At 39.1% G+C, this 16,991-nt stretch overlaps 2 long non-coding RNA genes across 8 annotated transcripts in view; one reads left to right on the top strand and one right to left on the bottom strand.

Moving 5' to 3' along the window:
- The window catches only part of LOC110985482 (uncharacterized), a 44,759-nt gene that overhangs the window by 2,940 nt on the left and 24,828 nt on the right, over positions 1-16,991 (bottom strand). The window lies entirely within an intron of this gene.
- Positions 1-16,991, top strand: part of LOC147799566 (uncharacterized) — a 33,628-nt gene that overhangs the window by 11,961 nt on the left and 4,676 nt on the right. For 3 of the 7 annotated variants that reach the window (XR_015424810.1, XR_015424809.1, XR_015424812.1), the window contains one exon: positions 2,926-3,010. This is a non-coding gene — a long non-coding RNA (uncharacterized LOC147799566). Of the gene's footprint in view, positions 1-955; positions 1,946-2,925; positions 3,011-14,702; positions 14,788-16,991 lie in introns of those variants that run through there. The other 4 variants (XR_015424813.1, XR_015424815.1, XR_015424814.1 and 1 more) reach the window with 3 other exon arrangements.

The raw sequence follows: 16,991 nt of genomic DNA, 5'->3' as shown, positions 1-16,991 counted from the left end.
TTTTGAATTGAACACAAACACAGATAATAATGCAGCCTTTAGTTGATAAGCAATTATTGAAATCATAATACACAAACAGTATCAGTAAAGGCAGACCGTTCTTTGATGGTTTTCCCTTGCAGTTGTCATACAGTGAAGATAATATCAATGGTGCTGCGTGCTGCCCCAAATCCACGTTATGATGATTCTGGGAGAGCAGAATCAGGGACTGGCATAAGGCGAGATAGCGGTAGTTTGCCAAAATACTTTGCCTTAGACTGACAATTAAGAGCGAAATTCCATGTTAGTTCCCACAATCACGTCAATCTCCCTAACGTTCGAAGTTGGTGACAATAACTGCATGATGGAACTGTTGCGGAAGCTAATTAGTCTCCCAACAGTGGATGAATAGCTCGTATAGAGCATGGAGCAGCTTGTCACCACCTGCCTAGATCACTTCAGTTACGATTCCGTCTATGCCGGCAGCCATTCAGACTTCGGTTCTATGCTGTTGCACATGAATGTGAAATCTTAGCTTAAGGTGAATTATGATGTGGTCTGTTGCATGTACATGTAGGTAGTCAGCACCATGCATAGCTCATGTGATGCAGACATCAGAGAGGTGGGCTCTTTTGGTGATGATGTAATCTAATAGGTGCCTATGTTTGGATCTTGGGTTTTGCCAGGTGTTGCAGTGATGGCTGTGTAGCGTAATGAATGTGTTTTTGATTGGCCAGGTAGAATTCTGTTTAACGTGCTAGCAGTCTGTCACCATTTAGTGACTGGGGACCAGGTGGCATGATCATGACCAGCACGGGCATTGAAGTCTCCATTTACTGCATACATGTACATGTGTGACCAATTGTGGAAGTCCTCTGACAAAATGTCCAAATGATCTAGAAACTTGAATTATCAGTTGAGTTGCATTCATTTTGGCTTTGAGCAGAGGTTTGTTAACTGTTGCTTTGCGGAAATATCGGTGAATCCACTTGGGCATGTGTTTTCATGGAATAGATTCAAGACAGTACATGTACATTTCAATAGTAGATCATGAACTCTGTAGATCAGCAGTTCACTAGTACACAGCTTTTGGTACCAGTATGTGTATGGGGAAATACTTTTCTGGTATCTTGTGTTACATGACGATTGCCTTTTCTATGCCCCAGTTGTCTAATCAACACAGCATTTTCAACTGGGTCGTGTGTGTTCCAGACTCGAAATAAAGTCTATCAAGGAAGTGGGGTAAGGGGGGGGCAACACATCAATCAAAAGAAGAATAGAAGGCTGTCACATTGTAACTTTTGTTGAGGTCACAACCATTAGTGCAAGAAAGTTTTCACAGGATGATTGACGTGTATAATGTAGCAATCTCATTTGCATTGAATATGAAGCCTGTGTGGTATTAGGCATTGGCAAGTTGCCAGAATTCTGCACACTGAGTGCAGTGATCTGTGAGCGTTATGCTTGTGGATAATACGCTGAAGACACTGTTTATTGTGGTATGTAAGCACTGGCAAATTGGATCCTTAGGCTAGAGAAATACTGGTACAATATGTACGGTTTAACAGGTACATGTACCAGTAAGTACCAGTATCATCCGTTCATGAACTCCCAAATCACCTGTAATATGGCGGAATTGCTGGATGCATTCTGGAATCGGATCTCAAGGGAATGGAATCAACGACTTGTATGGATCACATATAGATTCCAAGTTTGGAATCTATTCTTACCGATTCCTGCATGGATTTGTCCAACACTACATGTACCAGTAAATGTATGTGATACAAAGGTACACGTACACATGTACATGTACATGTAGATGATAGCTTGTGGCTACGACTATGCACTATACAAGTACTGGTATCTCTTCTGTGAAGAAGAGATGTGAAGAAGAAATGTACCATTTAATATGCCTGTTCAATGTTTTGCGAGGAATACCCTTGGAATGAGTACACATTGAAAACTGGTGAGTCCACAGTCGGGTAGCTAGTGGATCTTCATGAATTCTTTCCAATAGGTTTTACTGAAAAACATCATTTAGTCAAACTGTACAGGAGTGGAGAAGAACATTGTGCTATCCAAAGTTCTAGTGTTCGTTTTCCGCTATTTTGAGAGCTTACAGTTTCGGTACATGTCTACAGGGTTTCACTGTTAATACTTGCAGATTTTCTGTAAGAGCCAGTTCTTGAATGACATTTTTAAGGATTTCCCTCACAGTTCCAAAGAACCTAGTGATTTTTTTAAGTTAAGGTTGGGAAATATTGTGGTGACTGGTCAAAAAAGTGTAACATGATTTCCTGTGTGGCACCAACAGGGCTTGTACATTGTACTTGTATACATGTATGTGGTCCATTGGTGGTACGGTCATCAAGCAAGTACATGTAGCTCTGAGGGCACGGTAACATTAGTAGGTCTGGACCTGTTGTAAGCTGTTGCATTGAATTGAAATTTTCAAAAGCATGATTTGCTCAAGTTCTTTGTTTCCTAAATTGCATGTGCATGTACTATAAGTCTGTTACATGAATGCAAATCTGGTGGCTTTGGCTGAGAAATAGATTGCTTGGTTGATTATTTTTATGGTCAAGGAGATTGTGACCCAATCCAGAACTGGATAAACTGATGAGGAAAAGTGTCATCGGCACTTTTGACGATCCTGCATATTCCAAATTAAGAGCTTAAACTTGGAAAATAATTTAAACATTTCTCATTGCAAGATTGGCAATTAATTTGTGGATTGTTGAGCTGCCATCAGACAGATTTTGCTGTAGAGATAAAGCTGAACTCTGACTTTTACTGTTATCTTGGAATTCTTTCTGCTTTCCTGCAAAATTGTTTGCACTTGCAAAGATTCATAAAAGTGCAGCACAGGCTCCAGGGAAGGTTATTTCTTTTCCGCAAGAAAACATAGCAAAAATTGTATAGACTGTTTCTTTGATTCTCCTTCAGGTTGATGAGAACAACTTGCCTACATGGACGTTTATAGAAGGGACACCACATCCATCTTGAACGAGTTCTTGGAGCTGTCAAAAAGGTAAGATTTCTCATTCTGTTTGGACTGAAAATTGGCATCTGAAAACTACATGTAGCTAGTAGACCATCACTTAAGTGTTTCTAGTCATTGCTGTAGACAATTACTGCTAAGTTAATAAACCACGAAGCATGATCACTGTGACAACACCATTATATGAGCCATGATCTTTTATGCATGATAATCAAACCAGCATTAATCCCTGCCGGCTGTCATAAGAATCTTCTCTCGCCATCAAGCCATAACTACAGGAACAAAAATTGCAACTAAATGTAACCACGGTGGCAATCCGTACAAAAAGCAGTCTGCTATGTGATTCCCCCGGTAAACAGTCAGCTCAGTGCATCCAGTCACGACCCTAAAAAACACAAACAGCTCAGTATTCTTTGGCATTCCTTCATTAGCAGTGGCACAGTTTTTGCTTACGCCTACATGTACATAATCGTACATGTAACTCAATGGAATGTTTTGTTTCGTTTAGATTTTTCTAAATGGTTTCCCATGGCTGGCTGGACCAGTAATGTTAACTTTTTCAATAGTCTGAATTTTTTCCATTTTTTTTTTTACACCAATGTTGCATCCAAATCGTACTCATGGTCTTTTTTTTATAGGACACAAAATTCCAGATTGTCTATATTAATCAATAAACTCAAGTTGAGTAATTATTTTCCTAGTTGGGGATTTTTTTAGTTTTGGGTTGCTTGACTTACCTATTTGTTTTTTAGTACTACGTTTTAAGATGAGTTCTGTTTGAAAGGTTAAATGTACGGTACATGTAAGCTTCTTACTGCCGAAGTTTTGTTCTCAGAAAATTTCTGGAAAAAGAATTTTGGCAATATTTTGGCAATACGAGTACATGTATGTTCTATTTGTAGTTTGCTTTTTTTGGATAGTTTGTCAAAAATCACACAAGCCGAAACATGGACAAACCATTTACAGGGGGGTAGGTCGCTCATTATGTACATGTATATCGACAGTCATTTAAACTTTGCACCAAATTTCTGTCAAACTCAAACGACTGAAAAACTTTCCTGTTTTTGCAAATTTGCCAAAAGATGAACGTATAGTTTCAGATCACGCATGCAAAGCACATGCTCGGTCATAACGAATTGAGGGGATTTGGTTGTTAGCTTGCTGTGTAGCTCAAAAGTTGAGTTGAAATTTGAACAAATTCTGTGTTTAGTTAGCTGGAATTCTGACACATAAACTACAGTGTATTACATGTATAATGTATCAATATCAAAATTAAAAGGGCTTATCAGAAAATCTGCTTGTGACAGTGGTTCTCACTTGATTATGAAGAAGTCTTTGAAGCATCTGGAACTACATGTACATGTAGCCTACATGTACCGGTACGTTTAAGACAACACTTGTCAGCGCTTTTATTCCCACTTTTGTCCAAAAATTAAAAGCTTCAATTTTGCAAATAACTTGTGGAACGTGACTCTCCAGCACACAGAGTGGACTGTTAACCAAATAAGTTTTGATTTTTTTTGTCATAGGCGCTGGACCATGGCAAATTTTCAAATGGGACTGTAGGTTTTTAATACGCTATTCACAAAACATAGATCTGTCCATGTACAGTACCTTCATTTTCATTTCACCATTAACTTTATTAAAGTTATTTTACAAAGTCCCAGCAAGTGTGAGCTCGTTCAGCTAACAAACATTTTACTTTAGGCAATCTGTTTGCCCATTCGGATGGCATTTTTCAGTGAAACCAAACTGCTTGCCCTTCACACAGTAAGTGTACTGTACATGTACATGTACCACTCAAATGCATACAAATGCTGTCACTGGTCAATGCCAACTGCAACACAAGGCGAGACATACATCTACATCTAAGTGTGAGAATTCAGGAGAGCTACCGGTAGTGCATCCGCGCACTTTGAGTTTAATACTTAACAGTCCAAGGCAGATTTTTTTTTTTCATTTTAGGGCTGAGTTAAATCAAATAATTCAATCTTCGAATATTTGACCTTCAATTTGATTGTCAATTTGATCGAATATTCGGTCATACCGGCTGGCAGATGGTTCTTTTCTAATACCCATGTATGTTAGCCAAAGCATTTTTTTTTCAAAAATTAATCACAATCAGAGCATTATTAGTTAACTGAAATAATTTCTACTTCTTATAAGAACTTTATTGCTGATTTCTGGGGAGACTACGCTGGCCAAAAGAAAGAAATCTACAAATACTTTTACTTTTCTGTCAAAAATACTTTGAAAATATGTGCATTGTCCTTTTTTTATGGAATTAATGTAAGTTGGCAAAGATTCTGATCTGTGCTCCAGGCATACATGTACATGCATTTGTTACTCCACAGTGTACCGTACCTCTGTACTATGCTAGTATGTGAAATACTGGTAATTTATGACATCAGCATCGTGGAAGATTTTTAAAGAAATACGTACATGTGACTCTCCACTGAGGAGTGAATAAATTTCTAAGAGGTATTGTCCCTTCTTGATGTTACTCTTTGAGTTTTGTAGGAGAGTAACCCTGTAGAAAGACTCCCATTAATTAAAATCTTTACTAGTGCTGCAGCCGAACTGCCATACCGAACCAAATATCATTGAACATACATGTATCGTAGCACTTTCAAACCAAACTGAACCAAACTGGTCAGCTGGGATTTTTGGCTTTATATGGCATAGCATTAACAGCACCCGGAATGCACTCAAGAAAACTTGATAAAAAAGCAAACATAACAAAAAATGGATAACAAGTTATGCTGCTCCAGCACTCGGCACATGTGCATGATGTGTACACACGTACTATAAATGTACATGTACAGTAAACTTACAATGGCCCCGCATCACGCTATGGTTGTAAAAAGCAAGTAGTGAGTATTCACTAATAATGAACACAGAACATGCAATGTACCGCAACAATTCTAAAGTTTCACTACATCCAATTGTGCTTATGCATATTTAGATTTAGCGTTATGTTTGCTAATCTCCAATAGCCACATCCTTCCAATGTTAAGCCAGTGATGTCATAAATGGCCATGCAAAATGAATTTTGATTGAATGCTGATCACAGTCGCACTCGTGCTTGATCGAAGGCTACTCCAGAGGGAAAACTGATTTTGCCAGGCGGGCCGATGCAGTGCTCCAGCGCGTGACAAGATTTGGTTGGGGACAGTGACCTAACTTGCCTTTCATTTGATCATATTTGATCGAAGTCGTAGTGTACGTTGTAATGGAATTTTGCCAGATCTCTAAATTGTTCACAAATCTCAAAATGCTATTATCCGTTCGAAAAAGACTGATGGAAAATTGCCCCTTTGGCCACTTGGGCACTGTCCTGGGAAAGAAAGCTGACTTGATACCAAGGTTCTTCTGTGAATACATCAAAAGCCATAGTTTGGTAGTTGAATCTGTTTGGTGAAATATAACCAAACACTTCCCTCGAAATCCAATTTGATCTTGTATCCTGTGAAGAAGGAAACTCACATTTTCAGCATGCTGTATTTTGCTGTTTTCATATCCTACGATCGCTGTGTTGAGTCAAGCATGGTCCAAACACAGCCGCTTTTGGTCAGCCAACCATGGTCGGAAACTGTCAAACCTCCGACGTTAACTTTCTGTGGAATTTTAGCTCCTGTACAAACTTTGGCGAAACAGTTTAGAAAAAAAAAGTTCACATCGAAGTGGCTTGTGGATGGGGATGGAGAGATTCATTGCTTGTATTAACATATTCTATACACGGAAGTACTACATACGACAAGGTCGTAGCGTGCTCTTCGATATCTCAATGTGCATGTACGTACATGTGTATACATGTCTCAAACGGAACTGAAGTTCGGCAAAAAATTTCCGAATTGTGCCCGAACCAAACCCGAACTGAACCTTGGCACTACATGTAGACCAGCTTGTATATGATGCAAGCAGCTTGGGTGACTCTGACATTGAATATTTAATATTTATTTCCATAATCTAGGATGGATTTTTCATTTTGCTGTCGGGCATATTGGCTGACTTTAACAGTCTGGAATCACGTTTAAATAAGCTCATAGAATGCAATTTTTTTCTTTTTTCGTGCATTTTGCATCTGAATATTCCACTTTTAAAAACAATATTCCAATATTGGATAATCGATTGAATATTTGACACAGCTTTAAGATTGCAGTAAAAATAATTTTTACCTGCCAGAACGATTTTGCATGGCTGTGCTTTGGCAGGTGCAGTTTAACTTGACATACTGGTACTTGTAAAAAGTTTTGCAAAATAATACCAAGTTTCTGAAAGGGACATTTTGAAGGATTCCCAGTATAGTTTGAAGAAACAAGTGCTTCTGTTTTTAAAGTTACATGTAGGGTTGGAAATACCATAGAAAGTGGGAGGGAGCAGTTGAAAGTGTGAGCACATCCTACTGGTCTATACAGTGGAACAGGATTTTCTGTGTGGCCCAAACATGGCCATCCATGCAAGGCGTCACCGTTTCTACTATTGCATGGATCAAACCTTAGGTGTTATAAAGAAGTATTACTTTAAAATATTGAGGTCCACTTACGTGTACCCCCTCCTGTCAGTTTGGTTTTTTTAACCCAAACTTTGCATTAATAGGTCATATTGATTTTTTTTATCTTCTATTTTTTTTCTGCGGATTTTAAAGGTATTCTAGGACTTTTATTAGAAATTCACAGAACAATTTTGAACATTGACTGTGTAGAAGCAATGTTCTTAATTTTGTCCAGGGTACTCACATTAGTCTTTCATCTCATCCTTATGCATGCCTGCCAACCATTCTAATCTGAGAAAACAAGAACGTGGAAGTCAGAACTGAGAGAAGTTGACAACGACACCATGTACAATGTAGAATCGATATCTTCTAAAAACGCAATGGTTTTTGAGAAAAAAATCAGTGAGACCTCAACGGTTTGATCAGGATGCTGTGCTGGTCTTCAGTCAGGAGGGGTGTTGCGCGCAGACTTTGTGTTCTATTTCTGAGTTTCCAATGTTGGCAGGGTATTGGGATTGTACATGTATATGTGTGCTGTTATTACATGTACATGTACATTCATTCATGGTGTAGTAATTGTTTTGTCGTAGTTTGGTTTTTGACAATTATCTTGAAATTGCCAGATGCAATACCTGAATTTTTATCACCTCTATTTCCACATGTGTCTCATGACAATAGCATAAAATGCTAACCTACCATCAAATAAAGTGTACTACATGTAAATAAAAATGAGTTTGGCCAGTATGACAGCAACGAAACAGTCATAAAAAGTGTAAAAAGATTCAGGAGTCGTCTCTTCCCAATGTATTTCATCTTTTCATGTTGGAATACAGTTTACACGAGAGTGCGCAATATGATTTAACAGGTCACAATAAACCAGCCCATAACCACAGTGATCCCTGCCCAAGAATTTGGTCATTTGCTACCATACACCTGATTTAAGCTTGTGTACTGCATGAGAATCTTTAACTCTTTGTGGTGGCCAATTTTTGTAACTACACTGGCCATGTGCACGTTTGGCTTTCGAGTAGACTGATGGCTACCACTGGCCTTCATGTAGTTGTACCATAGAGGACGTACACGTACACAGAAGGAGTTGCAACTCCCGGCACTTCAAAGCGCTCGATGATCATTGCTGCCAAGTCAGACGAATAACAGAAAACATATTCCAAACATGCCCAATTACTGCCTGCAGCTTAGCTGGACAAGCTGGGCCAGTAATATCCTAACAAAAGCTGTAGTGTTTTGCTTGCTAATACAAATTATTGCTGTGGCCAGGAAATAGAGAGAGAAAATCCCTGATGTTAGACCTACTTTTGCCATAATGAATAAACTTTATTTTATTTTTAGACACAGTGTCATTATCCATACAAAGTTTGTACTTTAATTCTTCTCCCTCCAATACATTAGTTTTCAAAGACTAGGTAGGAATTTGGCTAAGACTGGCCAACAAAATGTTGACTGCTACCGGAAAGCTGGGTTCATAAGAAACAAAATGGGCTATTTCATCACAGGGAGTGATCACGAGGTCTAATGAAATACACCTTTGTACAAATGCCGTCATGATTCAAACAAAATTCCCAAAATCACTCCAGAAGAAAGTGTTCATGAAGCCTTAAGGGAAAAATCTGCACATGCACATTTAGGACACATGGCTTAACACAAAGCAATTATGTAAGCATTCAATTTGATGTTGTTATGATATCATACCAAGCACCAACAAATGCATGAATATTCAATTTGCTATACATGTACATACTTTTAAGGTTGCAGATTACCAGTGAAAAATTGCTGCGGTGATCATAGGATACAAAGGGGCTTCTTGGTTGGTGATGGTGCAAAGTAAGCGCTCGCTGTGCTCTGGCTTTGGACATACCGGACATGCTAGAAAGCGGTAATTGGCCAAATGTTAAAGCCCCAGGCAGTTGAAACCAAAGATTGTATACATGTAGCGGCTGAAGGTGGGGAACTTCACCCTGAATACACATAAAACGTTGTTATCACATGGGCGCCATTCTGGTTGGACTACGCCTGTCAATATGCTCACGGTCATTACACCTTGCTCTCTAAATATGGTTCTGATTTTTTCACCAAGTGTCTCATCCGAGTACAAAGCATAATCAACCAATTCTTTAATTTGAGAGATCTGACTTCTGAAGCGACCAGTTAAGATGTCTCTTTTGACTTAATACCCTTCTACATGTAGATCATTTGTTTAATTTGCATAAACGTGTTTTGCGTTCTTCAGATTGCGCTGACGTGTAAGGTTCATTTTTGAGTTGTGATATCTCAGTTTCTAACTCGGTTATTCTAGCTTAGTTTAATGTTTGAGCACCTCTTGTTGTTCTTAACACTTCGTCCGAGCCCCTGAGTTCTCTGATGGGTATACATGTATCTCTGATTTCGGTTTGCACCTTTCTGTCTTTGGCGAGTCTTTCTGCGATATCGCTCGCTTGATCTGCTTCTTTAGGAATTGTACCATGCCCCTCAGTCCCCATGTCTGGGCTGCTTCAAGCCATGGTGACCAAGCAGATTCAGCCTAACACAGAGAGTGGAAAGCTAAACAAATACAATTTTACCAGTCATCAACTCCAACCCGGTACCTGACTAAATATACCTGCTTCTGCTATGTCTTCCAGTTGAAGATACAGGAGTAGACTGTTGATTGGTCAAGATCGGGGGGGGAAGAGGCAGTATGGGGTTGTCTGGTACAATTGTTGAATCTGCACTGATATAACAGACGCTCATCTGCAAGCAAGCATCTGTTACACGTGTACATAGACTAGGAATGACCACGCAAGACAAAGCTCGAATATTTTACACTTTCAATGCCAAATACGTACATGTACATGTATGATCTTGGGGTTCTTGATATTTCCTGTAAAAATGCCAATGATCGTACATGTACTTGTATGATCAAAACCTATCGCAAGAGGGCGTATCAGTCGATGTCTGTGTGGATTTTCTTTCATGTGTGTCCTTTTTTTCATTTACTTATTTTGGTTCCAAAGAGGGGGCACATCGTCGTGAAGATGGCAGCCTCCAGTAAACGTGTGTGGTTTTCTGAAGAGGAAGTTCGTGACCATTTTGCTGATTCGGACAGTGAAAAGGATTATTTTTTGGTTCAAATGATAAATCATCAGACCAAGATTATGAGTCAGGTGATAAAGACAAAAATAATGCTAAGGGTAATGGAGAAACCGATCATTCTCCCGATGTTAGCATTGATAGTGAAAGCGCAGAATTTCCAAAAACCCAAAACGTTGGGCATTATTGAATATCCATGGGCGCTGAAAGTGTAAATGTGAGGTGAAAATGGGCGGATGCAGGTTACCAAACCTACTCTGCGCATGCGTTCACAAGCATTTGTGTCACAGTGTTCAGACAAAACTTCACACAGTCTTTCTTGGTTCCAACCTTTGCAGGACAGCCTGTTGATGTAAGCATTCAAGCAAGCATTTAAAAAATTGTAAGAAGTGAGGATCATGGAGTCATTTGACTGATCATGTCAGGGTAATGGCTGTTTGATCTCGCAAAATGGCCTCATATTTCTTTTGAAAAGAATAAACTCCATCAGTGTCCTAGCCACGTCTAGCTACAATCCTTGACAAAATAGTTGAAACACCTTGTGGGAAGTGCGGTGAAAAGATCCCCCTCTCCCCCATTCAATGTTGCGGTCATTTATTGGACCAAGATTAAGCCCAGCTTACCCAATGAGAAACAACAATGACAAGGGGCGAGGGGGAGGCATGTTCCAACGAGATTTGTCCAGGATTGTAGCATTGAAATTATGGGATAAACAGTGTAATGTACATGTAGCCTTCCAGAGGCAGTGTGCATGTGTTTGTAGTCTTGGCTCAAGACCAGCGGTATCAATAGAGGATGCACATCCAGTCCAGCTACGTTTTGCAATCCAAAAATTTACCCAGCACTAAAATGGTCCTAGCTAGAACACTGTACTCCATCCACCCAAACAAAAGTGGAGAAGTACCAGAACACGAGCATTGAGTATGACACTGTCCTAGATTCATTCCTAGTTGTTATGCAAGCACAGACCCACAAATGATCCATATTGTACCAAAACCGTTATCGGTGGTTCCACGACTAGTTGACTAGTTGCAACTACATGTACATGTATTTAATAGAAGTTACCACAACTACTGAAACATATCAGTTGCCCAGACCCATTAGTTTTTGGAGCCAATTACAAGACATTTTGCTCACTCTGGTGTCTGTTTTCTAAACCAAATTTGAAGGGAATTGGGATTGTATAACTAGTCCAAAAATCGTGTATGGAAAAAGATGACGTAATCCTGCGGGATTTGAAGGGGAGGAAGACATTTCAACCGATGCCCGAACAGCTAAGAATTTGCTATAGACAGCGTGTCTTGTTTATTAGTATGTGACTAGGGTGGATATCTTTCGGTATTAAGAACAGTATAAAAGCTAATTAAAATGACATCTTGACTAAAGAAATACACCTGTAAAATGACAAAGGAGAAAAATGTGTTGATTATTCAGCCAAGAAGAGTTAGTTCCAAGGAAATATTGTAAATGAATGTGCAGATCAGACTAAATTATAGCAAAAATCAGGAAGCTTGCTGAACTCAAAATCTGGATACCTCCAGCTTCTATTCATTCCCCTGAGATTTAATTATATTTATTTAAGGAAAGTTGACGTTAACCCCAATTGTCCTCAGTCCTTCACCTGTTGGAGGATTGAGGAGTAAATGAGGACCGTTAGGGGTACCTTTAAATTACTGTTTTTAAAATTAGTGTGCAAGGCAAACATTGTTTTTGAATGGTAATCCAGAGTTGTTCTAAAGGCCCCTCGACTACGAAGCAGAATTAGAGTCTTTTTCGACGATTCGGCTGTGTTCGGTATGCGCATAGAATTATTCTCGCTCCCTTAAACAATCGGGCAGTCAGTGCTATAAGCCCCAAATTTCCAATAAAGTCAAGGGACTACATACATGTACATACATTGACGGCACGGATGTTTTGCTGGTCTGGACGCCCGTGAGTGCGAGCCACAGCATGCCCCAGGCATGTACAGTGTATGTTCATGCCCCTCACTTAGTTTGTGTATTCGCTCATGCGCAATAGTGACATAATGGTCGTCGGCCTGAAAAATTATTCTAGCAGACGACGTATATCTGTGGTGACCCATGTGGGGGATTGTACTGTCATTTCCATTGAAGACCTCGTGTGTGAATAAATTGCCAAGATTTTATCAAAGGGTGATATGTAATAGCATCTGGTGCAAAAACTCGGCGAAAGAAAATCAAAGAAAGTGGAAAACGTCAATTTGCCGACAAAGTATAATCATTAAAAAATCACCGGTGATACTGTCTGGAAGACTGATAACTGTTTTGTATCTATCAGTTAATTTTTTTCAAGATCGAGAGCCATTTGTCTGAAATGCATTTTATTTTCCATGCGGATTCAAATTTCCACACGAGTTTGGCTACGGTCAAAAATGAGATTCCCGGATTTTGGGCATGGTGCAAGCGCGTACCTACGCAGACCTGGATACGAGTGTATTTGGGTACGAGTTGGCCTATTGCATCGCATGAATATGTACAATCACGTCGAATTGCCCGACTAACAGGCACAAACAAAAACTTTCCATTATCATCCATACAGTTTCCTCCTTGTATGACACTTTCTCATTAGAGCGTTCATGATATCCCTCACTATTCACAACTAGAGAAATGTCAGGGAAAACTTGGCAAAACTGAAAAAATCCCCTCCAAAATGTTGGCTTCACTTCCAACTTCCGACTCTAGTACTTTGGAGGTATGGAAGAAAGATGTGGCAGAACATGGATTTTTATCGTGTGCAAGTTATCAAAAGGGACTTTGAGTGTTGAAATACTAATCGGTATGGAAATAAGGGGCAAACAACTTTTTCTGAGCTGGATGCTGATCGATTACTTTTGGGGTCCACCTGTCCGAGTTAAGGGCCATTTAACAGGCTTCGGGCTACAGTGGGATTCAGTACACATGCGCAGAAACTAAGTGAGGGGCATGAAATACACTGTACATGCCTGGGGCGCGCTGTGGCTCACACTCACGGGCGTCCAGACCAGCAAAACATCTGTGCCGTCAATGTATGTATGTAGTCGCTTGACTTTATTGGAAATTTGGGGCTTATAGCACTGACTGCTCGATGGAGATTAAAGGAGTGGGATTAATTTTCAGTTTGACTGCGCATGCGCATACCGAACACAGCCGAATCGTCGAAAAAGATTTGGAACTTCGGGTACCATCAGGCCGAACACCGTCAAAAGGATAGGATACTTTCGAAATTCGGATGCTTTCTCAATTCCGATACTTTTTCAATATTCGGATACTTTTTAAAGTCGGATGCTTTCGAAATTCGGATGCTTTTTAAAGTCGGATGCTTTCGAAATTCGGATGCTTTCTGAATTCGGATGAAATGCTGGTGCAGAACTTGAAACCTTCGGCTGTTTATTGTCGGAGAAAATGCATTCGAATCTGGAAAACGTTAGGTCTGTCAAATTTTATTCGGATTTCAAAAACATGTTAGGTCTGAAAGAATTTACTCGAATCTTAAACACATATTAGGTCTAAAAAACTTTATTCGAATCTTAAAAACATGTTGGGTCAAAAAAATTCATTCGAATCTTAAAAACATTGTTAGGTCTGTAAAATTTCATCTAAAAAAGATATATTAGGTACGATTAGGTGATTCATGGTGATGGTAAATTATGATATTGGCACAATCTTAATAATATTTAGGGACTAGTTCATGGACCAGTATCCATTGCTATGTTTGGTGTTGGAGATACAAACCACATGGATTGTGTGTTGATAAAAATGTAACCTTTTTGCTTCTAATGATTGGAGGATCTTTCCTTACCAGTCCAGGCACCGAGTGCTGTCATGATATAAGGCAAAATAGATTTACTTGGCAGAATTTCTTTCAAAATAACGTTGCCAAATAAATGAAACTCATGTTTCAGCTCGATGAAGGTGATTTTAATACATGTGTGCCTCTTGAAATTTTCTTTTATAACCTTTCAAAGTCGGAATGCCAAGTCACTTTTTGGCACCCCAAAATTGCTGGTTTATTTAGGTAGCATCTTTGTGCTTATGCTTTGGAAAGATCCACAAAGGTGCATCCATCACAGGTTACAGGCAAGCTTATGACTTGTCCACAGTTAAAATTAATGAAATGATTATTTCTTTGATTCTCCCTCAGGTTGGTGAGAGACACCATCTTCTTCTTTGCCTGCAGAAAGGATGTCATGTTCCCTTTGAGCAAGAGTTCGTGGACTTGTCAAAAAGTAAGATTTTTCATTCTATTAATAGCACAAGTTTTTCAGGCCAATTTGAAGAGGTTTTGTTCACTCCAGTGCATGTTTCTGACTCCTCACTCCACCCGTATTGGCCTGGGTGGGATTTGAACCTGGGTCACTGGGTTGGAGGGTAAGTGAGCACTACTTCACCAATCTACCTCCTTGAAATTCAGTTCCATCTCCGAGGATCTGCTAATGACTTTTAGAATTAAATTTGGCGCACCCCCCCAAAAAAGATACCCAAACCACCCTGAAATTACAGACCGTTGGAATGAAATTTAATTCCTATCATTATGTTAATTAGGTATTCGTCATAGTCATGAAATCAACGTGTACATGTAGGTTCCTAAAAATTAAATGTCCAGGTACATGTGCAGTACATCGCATGTTTTTCTCCATGTGCGAGTATCACAAAAAACCGTAATGACTAAAAAGATTTCAGTCAGTGCACAGCCTGCCCACTGATGAGCCTTACTGGCAAATTTTCCATTTAAACGGGACGATGCTCTTGTGAGCATGTGATTTCATGAGTAAAAATGCGAGATGACAGTAGGATTCCTTTCAAAGTGGCAGGAAAACCTGCTTCTTTATTCATGGCCAATCACAGTGAGGTTGGAAAATAAATCTTGCCTTATGTTTTGTGCAAGAATTATACGTCCTATTGTGCATCCGTTTCCCAAGAAATACACAAAATTGAAGCCTGTCATTTTTCCACCGAAAGGATGAAATTTCTGTTTGATACCAAAATTTTCTCCGCTTGGGTAGTCGGTATGGTTTTAGGTCATCAAAGTTTGATTTCCCACTATGATTGGTTAATTTTCCGAGAGTGTGGCATCATGCACAGCTTGCTTACACATGGATTCATACACATGTACTCATAAAAGCCATCAAAGTCTTGATCGTGATGATGTTTAATTTCTTCTTGACATTATAAATCATATTTCTGGTAGTACAGTTGAGCATTTTCATTTAATCGGAACATGTTGGCCTACATTTGTTTCTTTTCAAACTGCTCAAGTTGATCATGCTAATCGTGCAGTGTCCAGGGGCCTACATCAAGCATGTGTCAGCTTTTTTGTTTTGTTTTTAATTTAAATGTAAAATAAATTTTAATGATTAAGTGCATTTTAAGCATCCATCCGTTCTTTGGCTCTGCACTCCGCAGTATCAGTGGTCCATGGTAAACAAAACAATATCAAATAATTGGAAGATAAAAGTGTAGTTCAATGAGATAAAGCACATTAATTACAGATGAGAGTCTGCAGCTGTAGTTAGTATCGTATGATCTTCCTCCATCTTTCTATTTTGTGAAATAAATAGTAAGTCCTGTTCTGGCAGTTGACGACTGGCATCCTTAAACTGTGTCCATACACAGAGGCTGGGTTTCGGAAGGAGGTCCCATACATGTACATATCTCCTGTAGCATGTGATTGGCCATTGTACTCGTACCAATCACAGAGAGTATTAATGAAACGAAGGAAACAATTTTTGCAGTTGAATTTACAAAAACAAAGTACCTGTTATTTTGGTGCACGTGACCATTTGGCATCAGTATGAAAATTCCAAAACTTGATTTTTGGATGAACATGGAACATACACATACTAGACCTTTCAGGTTTCAATAGAGTTCTGCTGGTTCGGATTTAGATCCATTAAAATGTAAAGCCTGTTTTTCGTGTGCTCAATTTCTCAGACAAGACCAATTTTTCTTTACATGTACAGTATGCATGTACAGTGTATGTACATGTACGTGTGTGCAATATTTCTCTCAAACATCACACTCAGACAATTTTATAAAGAATGTGAGATTGGTATCATAGCTGTCCAATTATTACACTATTACATTTTCAAGACAAACAAGGTCACAAACAATTTCCAAAAATCTACTACCCAATTACCACTAATTACATAGGCACAGTTCAGAATCGTGTATACGAGGCAAATAAATGGAAGGGCTTTTTTGGTTGGTGTGTACTGACTGATTTCACATCATATCTAAAACAATGGAAACTTTGCAGTAGTTACATTTAAATCTTTGTGATCATCATTCTGTGAAGTGTTTTGTGAATTTTTCTTCATTCCCTGATCTCACGTTTATCAGCAAAACTTCAAAAAAATGGCCTGGAAATCTTGCTTCATTTAAATTCAGCCAGGATGCTATGTGATTTCTGTGGAACGCTTCAGTTTAGGAA

The sequence above is a fragment of the Acanthaster planci genome, linkage group LG03, assembly GCF_054643075.1.
Source record: "Acanthaster planci isolate LZ-2023a linkage group LG03, COTS_SCS, whole genome shotgun sequence".
NCBI classification, from domain to species: domain Eukaryota; kingdom Metazoa; phylum Echinodermata; class Asteroidea; order Valvatida; family Acanthasteridae; genus Acanthaster; species Acanthaster planci.
The sequence above is the reverse complement of the archived record's forward strand: the minus strand, read 5'-3'. Positions and strand labels throughout refer to the sequence as shown.